Source organism: Octopus bimaculoides, chromosome 8, assembly GCF_001194135.2.
Source record: "Octopus bimaculoides isolate UCB-OBI-ISO-001 chromosome 8, ASM119413v2, whole genome shotgun sequence".
Classification (NCBI taxonomy): domain Eukaryota; kingdom Metazoa; phylum Mollusca; class Cephalopoda; order Octopoda; family Octopodidae; genus Octopus; species Octopus bimaculoides.
In genome coordinates, this window is record NC_068988.1 from 83433345 (window position 1) to 83445476 (window position 12132).

The window sequence follows — 12132 nt, forward strand, 5'->3', positions numbered from 1 at the left end:
TGGACTGGCTTGTGCGGGTGGCACATAAAAGACACCATTTCGTGCGGGTGACACGTAAAAGCACCCACTACACTCTATCCAGCTGTAGAAACTCTGCCAAATTAGACTGGAGCCTGGTGTTGCCATCCGGTTTCACCAGTCCTCAGTCAAATCGTCCAACCCATGCTAGCATGGAAAGCGGACGTTAAACGATGATGATGATGATGATATATATATGTGTGTGTGTGTGTATATGTATATATTTATATGTACACACACTGAACCACAAAAGGAATGCAAGATGTGTGGAACTGTGAAATATGTTTTAATTTCATTACGTCTGAGACAAATTTTGATAAATCTGATAAAGTGAATTTCTTGGATGCACTTTGACCACAGTCTATGGGTTGTTGTCATGTGTTCTAGTAGGGGGCAGATCCAGCTCATCGAGATTGTAGGGTGTGACATGTTCAATACTGTGTATGCCTTCCCTGGGTGTTCGAAATGGCCATACCCCATCAGTACATGGTGTGCATGAGATGGTTCACAAAAGCCATTGGCACCTGTGCCCACATCCTGAAGAAGCTGCCTCTAGTTCCACACAAGTTGTCGGCCTCGGGACCACATGGTTCAGCCGTCTCTGGATTTCATCCCACAGGTATTCAATTTAGTTCGAATCTGTGCTGAGAGCTGGCTTCAGCATGGTTCTGATGTGATGATGCAGGAAGTCCATCTTGACCCTGGATATGTGAGTGGGAGCATTGTCCTGCTGGAACACATAGCTATGGTAATGCATGATGAAGGACACTATGTGAGGTCTTAGGATCTGGTCAATGTAGTGCTGCACTGTGATGCCATTCCATCTGCCTGCACCAACATTTTGAAACACACAGGGCCTAATTCTCTGATTCAGAACTATAGCACCCCAAACCATGATGCTTTGGCCATCCCACATGTCTCTCTCTCCATGACACATGCGTCTCTGTAGCATTCACTCTGCCATCTGTGGTGGAAACGCATTACTGGCTCTCGTCAGAGAAGACTTTTGACCTCCATTGTTGATGCCGTCAGTGCTGTGTAGCCCACTGTAGTCATGCCTGATGGTGGCAGGCGATGAGGACAGGCCCTTGAGCAGGACGACGGCAACGCAGGATGTTGGCTGCCAGTCAATGTCATACCATGTCGTCGCTGTCCAGTGCCAATGGTTTCGCGACCTGTCATACTGGCCAGTCTGAAGCAATCATGGAGGTGTTGCAGGTGGACGAAGTGGTCCTGCTGGGGCGTGGCCACCCAGGGGCACCCTCTGTGGGCACAGTCTGCAGTGCTGTTGGTACTGTTGTATCGCTGTTGCAGGGACATTGTAAGCTTTCGCAACAACCAGAGCATGCTGCCCTGCTTGCAATTGACTGATAGCTTGTTCTCTTTGCACTGCTGACAATCATGTCATACCTGATGCGTCTAAATTACGAATGTCAGGAACGCGGTTCAAGTTGATTTTTATACTTGTAACCTCCATGAAATGCACATGCATTTCAGTTTTCATGACAATTGTTTGCAACTGCCACCCACAGCATTCAACACAGCTGCATTTTGGCGTCTCATTTCAGGGAAAGTTCAAAGGTTACCTACAATTTGGGTCTCAGCCATAAATCAGCATGTCTTGGAATATTTACATTTGCATTCCCGAAATAAATTTTCAGAATATATATATATAATATAAATAAAATCGCCACCATTGTGTTAATGTCTGCTTTTCCATGCTTGCATGTGTTGGATGGAGTTTACTGAGGCAGATTTTCTATGGTTGGCTACCCTGCTTGTTACCAACCCTTACCTGTTTTCAAACAAGGTGGACATGTGTGGCTTAGTGGTTAGGGTATTGGACTCATGATCGTAAGATTGTTTCAATTCCTGGACCAGGCAACATGTGTTCTTGAACAAAACATTTCATTTCACATTGCTGCAGTCCACTCAGCTGGCAAAAATGGGTAATTCTGTGATGGACCAGTGTCCCATCCAGGTAGAGAATATATACACTGTAGAAACCAGAAAACCAGCCTTATGAGTGTATATGACTCAGGACGGATCTTTATCTTTTTAGACAATGTTTTTGCAGAATATTGGAATTGAATGGCTTTCATTTACAACAATCATGCAATGTCAAGGAAAAGGAGACACAAGTACTCACTCGTACAAGTGCGTGCACACACACATACACATAAATATGCATGTGTGTGATATATGTATAACTGGCTTCTTTCAGTTTCCACCTACCAGATCCATTCACAAGGCTTTGGTTATCCTGGAGCAATAGTTGAAACTTGCTCATGGTGCCATGCAATGGATCTGAGCCCAAAGCCATGGGGTTGAGAAGCAGATTTCTTAATTACACAGCCTAACCAGTGCCTGCCTATTATATAACCTTCACCCACATCTATATCATTCCCTACTCCCATTTCTTCCCCTGTCTCCTCCATTTCTTATTCACCTCTATCCTTCTCATTTCCTTAACCTAACCTTCTGCCTTGGTCACAGGACACATCATTTGCATAGTAAGTGATGTGCTTTGTATAAACTTCCTGTTCTTGTTTTGATCATGTTTTTGGAAGGGGTTTCACTCAACCCTAGATAACACTGGATTTGTAGATATACCTAAATGTATGTTGTCTGATATTTACAATGAATGCCATTATCTGGTAAGTGTTACCTCCAGTTCTTTAACAGTGAAACAATAAATTCCAACTCATAAGTTTGTTATGCTCCAGCTTGACTTGGATGGGACTTCAATGCACATTCCTGTCACAGTGCTTGGTTGAGCAAGTATAAGGATCAGCTGAAAGGTTCATAGGCTAACCAAATGAGTTTATTTTTAACATTGTTCCCCTTTGTGGTCCACATCAACCAGTTCAAAGCTACAGTCACACACAGTAGCCATTGAAGTCAAGGACTTGTGTGCTGGAGCATTTTTCTAATGAAACAAGACCACTTTCATAAATTTTCATAGGTATTTGGTCTTAATTGCCTTTTGTAACTGTCTCAGCAAGTTGGTATATTTCTCTCCATTGATGGTATGGCCCTTTTGAAAATAGTCAATAAACACAATACTTTTTGCTTGCCAAAAACCTGAGGCCATCATCTTCTCTGGAGATGAAACAACCTTGGCCTTCTTTGGAACAGAGGAGGTGTTTCCACTCCATGGATTGTTTCTCTGCCTCTAACTTAAAATGATGACCCCCAACTCTCAACTTAGCTTAGGAAATATTCGAGGAAACCAGCTAGATCTACCTCAAACAATGTCAGATTTTCTTGTGATGTAATCAGCCTGGTGCACTTCTGATCAGATGTCAGAAGATATGACACCCACCAAGCAAAAACTTTCATCATGCCAAGTTCATTTGTAAAATACATGCTAATAGCATTGGCTATTTGAGTTATAGTCAATAGCCTGTCATCCATCACCATGTGGTGAACACAATCAATATTTTCCTTGGTGGTGGCAGTGGCAGGGTGTCAGGACCTTCGGTCATTTTCAAGACTCTCTCTTCTCTTCCTAAATTCAGCTACCAGTTTTTGCCTTGTTGATAAAACTGAAGCATCATCTCCTAATGTAGCAACCATGACTGTATGAATGTCCTTGATGGCTAAACCCTTTTTCTGCAGATACTTGATAACACGATGATGCCAAATTTTGTCCATTTTCCACAGAAGTCACTACTAGTTACATTTGAAGTCTTCTTTGAACAGTCAGATGTTAGTTACCTGGTAAGGAACAATGCAGTTACCAATAAGTTGGGTTGAAATTAATGCATGCAATTTTTCACAGCTCTAGCATCGCTCTTTCATGGAGTGTTGTCTTTTGGCGTATGTAACCTGTGGAGTAGATTAACTGTCAGGGTACGCAGCATGTGAAATACAATGTAATTATTGAGGCACATACTTTGTAGGATGCAGTGCTTGCTTAAATAGACAAAGATCTCTTGTAGTTAGAAACAAGGGAGACGTAGTTAAACAGGCATGTGAGTAGTGTCTAACAGTAATTTATTCTCTGAACATTTCTAGTCTTCTTCACTAACCAATATACATTCTTATACTTTTAGTTAGTGATTTTTCTCCTTGCTCCATTGAAGACAATGAAATACGAATTAAAATAATAGTCAATGAATGGCTAATATTCCTAGTTTGCTTTTTAATCATTTTAATGTCCACTTTTCCATGCTTGCGTGGGTCAAATGGAATTCATGTAGATAGATTTTCTATGGCTGGTTGCCCATATTGTTGCAAATCCTCATCTGCTTCCAAGCAAAGTATTTTTACCCATGACCAGACCTGTTTACATAGAAGATTGAAAACAAACACCACCACCTGTATGATGGTGATGTTTCTTTACAACCATCATGCAATGCCAAGGAAAGGAGATGCGCATGCGTGTGCACATACACACACACTCACTCATACTCCTCATCCTCCTCATCATCATTTGTGTGAGTGAGAGGGAGAGATATTAGGTTGTTTCGAAAATAATGGCTGATTTCAGAAACATAATTTTATTCTGGAAAAATTAACAATAGAAATGTTTTGATTAGTCAAAGTATGAGCTGTGAACATCTATGCATCTCTGCCATCAATCATTGATAAAAACTTATTGGCTTTGATGCTAAGAAATCTTTGAAAGCTGATTCCACCTGGTTTGGACGTGAAAGTTTTATCACTTAAAAATGTGTTTAAATGCTTTAAAAAAATGGTAAGTCTGTGGGTGAAAGATCAGGAGAATATGGAGGACGTGGTAAAGTCTCATATTGCAAATCTCTGAGTTTCTGCAGTGTCATTCTTGCAACATGTGGCCTTGCATTATCATGGAGCAGAATTGGGCCATTCCGATTCACCAATGCAGGTCTCATTTTTCACAAGTGAGCATGCATTTCAGTGAGCTGCTTGCAGTAAACCTCTGCTGTAATGCTCTGATTGGCTTCTAGAAAACTGTAATGGACAACACCAATTGCAGACCACCAGACAGTCACTATAATCTTTTGCTAATGCAACTTTGGGTTTGGGAAATGTTTGGGGGACTCATCACAATCAAGCCATTGACATGGTCATTTATGGCTATCATAAAGGATCCACTTTTCATCACAAGTGACTGTTTGGTCAAGAAAAGGGTCTTAGCGTTTAGCAGAAAGAGCATCGAGCACACTTCAAAACGCTCAACTTTTTGATTTTCATTGAGCTCGTGCAGTACCCATTTATCGAGCTTTTTCACCTTACTAATCTTCTGCAGATTGCCTAAGACTGTTGCAATACTGACACCAAATGCCTGAGGCATTTCTCTGACACTTTGACATGGGTTTTGTTCAACAATTGCTTTCAATTGTTCATTGTCAAGACTGCATGACTGTCCTCTACCTTCTTCATCTTCAAGGCTCTCATCACCACTACAGAATTTCTGAAACCACCTTCATACTGTGTAATCACTTGTGGACCCCTCCCCCATGCTCTGTTAGTATTGGCAGCAGTTTGGGAGGCATTGTGTCCAAGTGTGAACTCCTGCAAGAGAAGTAAGTGAGGGTCCTTTTTTGTCATGTTCATAATTAAGGACGCCTATGCTTCAAGAATGTTTTCTGTCTGAAATAAGTAGAAAATTATTAAACAGCATACATCAATTATTAAGTATGTTGAAATTCACCTAAAATATAATTAAAATACTATGATAAAATACTATGCATTTCAAAACACAACACTTAGAGTGGCCATTATTTTTGGAACAACCTAATATTTATATATGATGGGCTTCTTTCTGTTTCTGTCAATCAAATCCATTCACATGGTTTTGGTCAGCCTGGGACTATAGTAGAAGACACTTGGCCAAAGTTCCACAAAATGAGACTGAACCCCAAACTATGTAGTTAGGAAGCAAACTTCTTAACAACACAATCATGCTTGTTCCTATCATAGCCATGCCTTTGCATTGAACGTTAGCACTTACAGACATCCAAGAAAAAGGCCACCCAACTGATTGCCTCTAGCCTCTGATCTACTGGTATGCTCTTTCCTCTCTTTGCCTTTTCTGCTACTATTATAATGGTCTTTCCTTTCCAAATCTTTTGCTTTCAGAACTTTCATCTGGAATTCTCTCTTTTCTAATTTATTTCCCCACAACTGTGGGAAATAGATGAGCAAGGAGAGAATTAATCATTTATCATCCACTTTTCTATGTTTGTATGGGTTGGATGAAATTTATTTGTGGCAGATTTTCTCTTGGTGGATTTCCTTCCTATCACAACCTTCATCTGATTCCCAACAAGGTAATATTTCCCCATGACCAGACGTACTTTCAGAAAATATTGACAATGGATATTGTTCGTATGACAGTGACACTATCACTTGTCAAGATGAGAAGGCACAAACACAATTTCTCTCTCTCTCTCTTTCTTATATGATGAACTTCTTTCAATTTCAGTCTACCGAATCCACTTACAAGGTTTTGGTCAGCCTGGTCAGAAGACTCTTGCCCAAGGTACCATGCTGTAGGACTGAATCCAGAACTATGTTGTTGGGAAGCAAACTTCTTACCACACAACCATGCCAGTGCCTATATGCCAAAATGCAAAAAAACATTACAGCCTCATTCTCTATTTTTTGTATTCAGGTCTGCTTTGAGACCATTTGATAGTTTTTACATCTAAAGATACTGATGCTCTTTTCTGACATTCACTGATCCAGTCATATAATCTCTTTATCTCTTTGATGTTATTGTACCTAGTGTAATTGCATGTTCTTAAAATGATTTTAGTCAAAAAGAAATAACTATTCTTGTAATTGTTGCAGGGCTTCCAAGACTGATCCTGTGAATGATTGTTTACAATTGTAGTGAGTTGGTGAGATTGTCTAATCTAGGTCAGCTCTGATCAAGTAAACCTATGATTTTCAGCTATTCAGTGTAACCCACCTTTGTTTAGCTAAAGATCGTACTTCATATTCTGGTATGTAAACACAGTTTGATCACAGTATTGAGTGGTATATGGCAGTTTGGGTATATTGTATTCTCTCCACTATCAAGTCTGTTTGTTTCTGTTATAGTCCTGGTTGTTTAGTCCTAGGTCAGCCTTGATTTTTGAGCCATGACTATCTTATCTTTCTGGAGCATCTATGTTTAATGAATTCCTTTTCTTACATATGATGGTAAGGTATGATTTGAGAGATATTGTTGCTATTTCTAACATGTCATGTGATCAAAAAGTCTCCTATTTTTTCTCACAATATAGGTTTTGGTGTTCAGTACAGTGAATTGTCTCATAGATTTCAGTGGTAATGTGTGTTGAAGGTGGTTTATTCACAACTATGAATGGTTGAGTCCACTCTAGTTTTCTGTAACTCTGAGAATGGTGCTAGCTTCCAATAAACTCAATTCATTTATGGATCTTGCATATTACATTATATGGATTTTATAGTGTTTTGATTTTAAATATTTTATTTCAACCATTCACCTAGAATCGTGTCTTTCTTAGGTGCTTGTGTGAAGTATTAAGTATAGTAACTGAAAGTTAACAAAACTCTTGGTATCTATTTACAGCTAGGTAAATCGGGGCATCAGGAGTTGAGAGCCTTTTTCAGATATTCAGTACACAATTAGTGAAGTAAAATACTTCAATGGTTGGTTTGTTGCTTGGCTGGGATAGGATGGGTCTAGATTTTAGCTGCATAAATGGTTACCTTGAGGTAGATATTGTTTGGAATCTAAACCTTTCTGTATCATGCTGGCCTTGTATTGTAGTCTGTCTACGAGGAAAAAAGAGACTCTACAATATTCTCCCAACACAGTTATTCATGTTGAACATTTAATCTGTTTATCGTCACTGTCTTTCACTAATCTTTATTTATCCATCATTGGCTACAGGAGAAAGCAGCTGCTCTTTTTGTGCTGGGCTCTCTGACATGATTTGGGTCCATGTGCAGCAACAGGTAGGTCTATTGCACTAGCATCATTGCAATATGGTGCTACACTGCTTCAGTATAAACACTGCTCCCCCCCTCTATAATTCACCTATTTGCTTATTCTCAGGTTCAAAACCAAGCGATTTTCTTTGTGGGTCAGGATTTTTTTTAAAATTACCATTTCTTTCTCATCTTGGTTTCAACCACTGCTCCTGCCTGTAAGTATTACTCAAGGTGCTGCACACAATACATGCATTAGATGTGCATCCTCTCCTCTACATGACAGGTAACACAACTGTTGCACTACACTCGAAATGACATACCACATGCATATGCACAGTCAACATACCACATGCATATGCACACACTTGCATATATACTTAAATATGTACATACACATGCATGCACACATGGCCGCACATGCACACTTACATGTATGTGCATTGACACACACTAAAACGCAACATTAATATCACACTATTTTGACTTTACAAGCACACTACTCTAGAGTTAAAACTTTATAATATGAATATTACAGCTGCAAACCCATTACATGGCAATTGTACTATACACTGCATTGAAACACAGGCTATCACTACACTGTATAAATACTATGTTATATATTTATGATGTTGTTCACGTTTACTATACTACATTGAAATACCATCTTTACAACTATATAAATACCATTTTAATATGCTTTATTATTAAAGCTGCAAAAATATTACAAAAAACTGCTACTCATAGTTTCACATTCCCGTTCATTGGGCAGTTGTGATCAAGAATGGCGTAGCAGTTTTTGTGATATTTTTGTGATGTTTTTATAGCTTTAATAATAAAGCATATTACTCTACCTCCGGTATTCGAGTACTATTTTTTTCCCCACCTTGTTTCATATTTACGTACTTACTTGGGTGAATACCATAGTATGTAATTGCTAACCCTATAGACTACAAACATACTGCACTCTATGTTGCAAGGCTATATTGATGTTGACCTTAATATCATTGTGTCTATCAAGTCAATGTAGGCAACCAGGAAGGTAGCACTATGCTGACTTCACTAATATACTTCAGAGAATCTTTTGCAGTGCTGTGAGTGTGTGTTTTGATGTCAGTATGTATGATGCATGTGTATAGTTGATGTAACAGAAACAGCACACACACACATTATTAAACACCTACAGTTAATAACCATGAATAAAACATGTCACATTCTTTATTCCTAAATTTTTTCCCTATAATTTTGCTTAAACACCTTTTAAAAAATTTCTTCTTTTAGTTGGTTATACATTTATTGTTTTATTTGTATATTTATTGGCATTTTTTTGCTGATCCTTTAGAATTTTCACATTTCTGCAGCAATTTGCAATAGGAAACTATTCCTGCTTAAATCTCACTTGGCAATTTTCTTTTTCAACCTAATGTTCAATTATTACTATTATTATTATTATTATTATTATTATTATTATTATTATTATAATAGTATTATTATAATAATAGTATTATTATTATTATTATTATTATTATCAAGGTGGCAAGCTGGCAGAATCATTAGCACACCGGGCAAAATGCTTAGCAGCATTTCATCTGTCTTTTCATTCTGAGTTCAAATTCCACAAAGGTTGACTTTGCCTTACAACTTTTGAGGTTAACAAAATAAGTATCAGTTGAGTACTGGGGTCAATGCGATTGACTAACCCCCTCCCCCAAATTTCAGGTTGCTTACTTATACAAGAAAGGATTATTATTATTGTTATTATGATCATCGTTAGCACACCAGGCAAAATGCTTTGCAGCATTTCATTCACCTTTGTTCTGAGGTTAACTTTGCCTTTTATCCTTTTGGGGTCAAGGCCTTGTGCCTATAGTAGAAAAGATTATTATTAAGGCAGCAAGCTGGCTGAATCATTTGCACACTGGACAAAATACCTAATGGTATTTTGTCCGTCTTTTCATTCTGAGTTCAAATTCCACTGAGGTTGACTTTGCCTTTCATCCTTTCAGGATCGATAAATTAAGTACCAGTGAAGCATTGGGGATGATTTAATCAAGTAGTCCCCTCCCACAAAATTTCAAGCCTTGTGCCTATAGTAGTAAGGATTATTATTATTATTGCCATAAATTTTGAGGGAAGATACAGATGATTATATTGACACTTAACATCTATTTTATTGATCCCAGAAAAATAAGTCAGCAGTTTTTTTTATTTTCTTAATAAAAATTAATAGCTAATGTTTGAAGTTAAATCTGATCTGCACACTAAATCAAGATGGAACATCTTGCTAGCTTAGACATTAACCCTTCTATTACCATATTTCTGTTGAAACACTCTACTTTTGTTTTAATTAGTTTTGAAAATAATGAAGGATTTAATAAAATAATTAATTATTAAGCTAGTGTTTGAAACACAAATTAACATTAACTTTTTATGTAAAATTTTTAAATTTCAATTACTTTAAAGCAGGAAGTTTATATCATAGATCTAAAGGTGGTCTCGAGTGAATTGTTATCAAGAGTTTAGTGATAGTGAAAATAACTAAGTCTGACCCAGCTAATTTAAGAAGTGATTTCTAGATGAAATATTTGCTGGCCTATATTGAGGTGAGTACTTAGACCTGCAGATAAACATTTTCAGCTGCTAGCATGCATGTTCAGTAAGCTATACCTATTTAACTCCTGTCCACCAAGCTTTGTCTTAATTTTTGTCAGTAGTTTTGTTACTCTCTGCTCTCATATTATTTATAAATGTACCCTTTAGCTAAAAGTTGTTTTTTTTTCTTCTTTTTTTTTAATATTTTCTAAAATGCTATACATAGATAAATTTTCTTTGCTGGTGTCACATTAAAAGCTCTCAGTCCATTCTGTGGGGTGATTGGTGTTAGGAAGGGCATCCAGCCATAAAAACCATGCCAAACAGACACAGAAGTCTGGTGCAGTCTTCTGCCTGGCTAGCTCCTCTCAAATCCAACCCATGCCAGCATGGAAGGCAAATGTTAAATGATGATGATCAAATAGTTTTAAGAGATAGCCTAATACCTTGTTAATGTATTAAATGTGAGTTTGTTTTATCAAAACTCTGAAACTTTTCTTTATTGCTTGGTGGTAGAAGGCTTCCAAGGCCATGTATCCATGTTTTGGGTGATTTACATCTCTTAACAAAGTTTTAATTAAAAGTTAATCTACAACATTGAAGACAAGTGATTCTAAAGAACACTTTACTGTAAGTTACAGGCTTTTTCTTTATCTAAACCAGTGTGTTGGCCAGTCAGGCAGTGAGCAATAGCGTGGTAGCCTTAGTGTTGGAAATAAGACTATAAGAGCTAAGCAACATGCATAGAAGGAGTAGCAAAACCTGGGTAGCAATGAACAATACGAATAAACTTGATGGTTAGCGATAAAACAGGGCTTAGTTAGCCAAGAGAAAGTTAGTTTGAGAGGCTTGCAGTGTTGGGAGTTGCAAGGACATGGAATGTCATTGTTTGAGAAGTGTATTTAAATGATACAGTCACTCTTGGTTTCTAAAATAATATTTGGTGGAAGACATGGAAATGTCATTATGAGAAGTAAGTCTGTAGAGGTTAATCCATAGTGATGAGATAACATGAAAAAGATGAAAGCTGTAGAAGTTATCAGAGATTGTTGCTGAGATTGTGAAAATATCAGGTTGTGTAGAATCTATTTTAAGTACTTAGGTAATGAGAGGTCCTTATCCTCTGTGATTAGTATAACAGTATCGACATAAACTGAGACAAGGGCAAAGGAGAGGCTTTAGAGAAAGGTATTACAGAGACTTAAGTGTGAAAATAGTAATGAAAGGGAGTTGGTGTGGTTAATACAAGACAATAGAATTAGATTTATGCCTGAACATGGATCCACAGCTACCTTGTTTCCAGTGAAACTCTTGCAAGAAAAATTAAGAGCAAATAAACTAAAAACAAAATTTCTCATTCATTTGTTTATTGAAGATAGCATTTAATAGAGATCCATGTCTTGTGGGTGTGTGGTAAGTAGTTTGCTACCCAACCACATGGTTTTAGGTTCAGTCCTACTGCATGTCACCTTGACCAAATGTCTTCTACCATAGCTCAGGCTGACCAAAGCCTTATGAGTGGATTTGGTTGATGGAAACTGAAAGAAGCCTGTTGTATGAGTGTGTGCATGTGTGTGTGTATGTATGTGTATATATGTATGAACGTAACACGTACGTATGTATGTATGTATG

General features: G+C 37.8%; 1 protein-coding gene and 1 long non-coding RNA gene across 2 annotated transcripts in view; both read left to right on the plus strand.

Annotated features, from left to right (window-relative positions):
• LOC106872410 (uncharacterized) overlaps window positions 1-12073 on the plus strand; it is a 23818-nt gene extending 11745 nt beyond the window's left edge. The window contains exons 2-3 of the long non-coding RNA XR_008264774.1: window positions 7871-7935; window positions 10372-12073. This is a non-coding gene — a long non-coding RNA (uncharacterized LOC106872410). The remainder of the gene's footprint in view (window positions 1-7870; window positions 7936-10371) is intronic.
• Window positions 1-12132, plus strand: part of LOC106872408 (trimeric intracellular cation channel type 1B.1) — a 42455-nt gene that overhangs the window by 14735 nt on the left and 15588 nt on the right. The window lies entirely within an intron of this gene.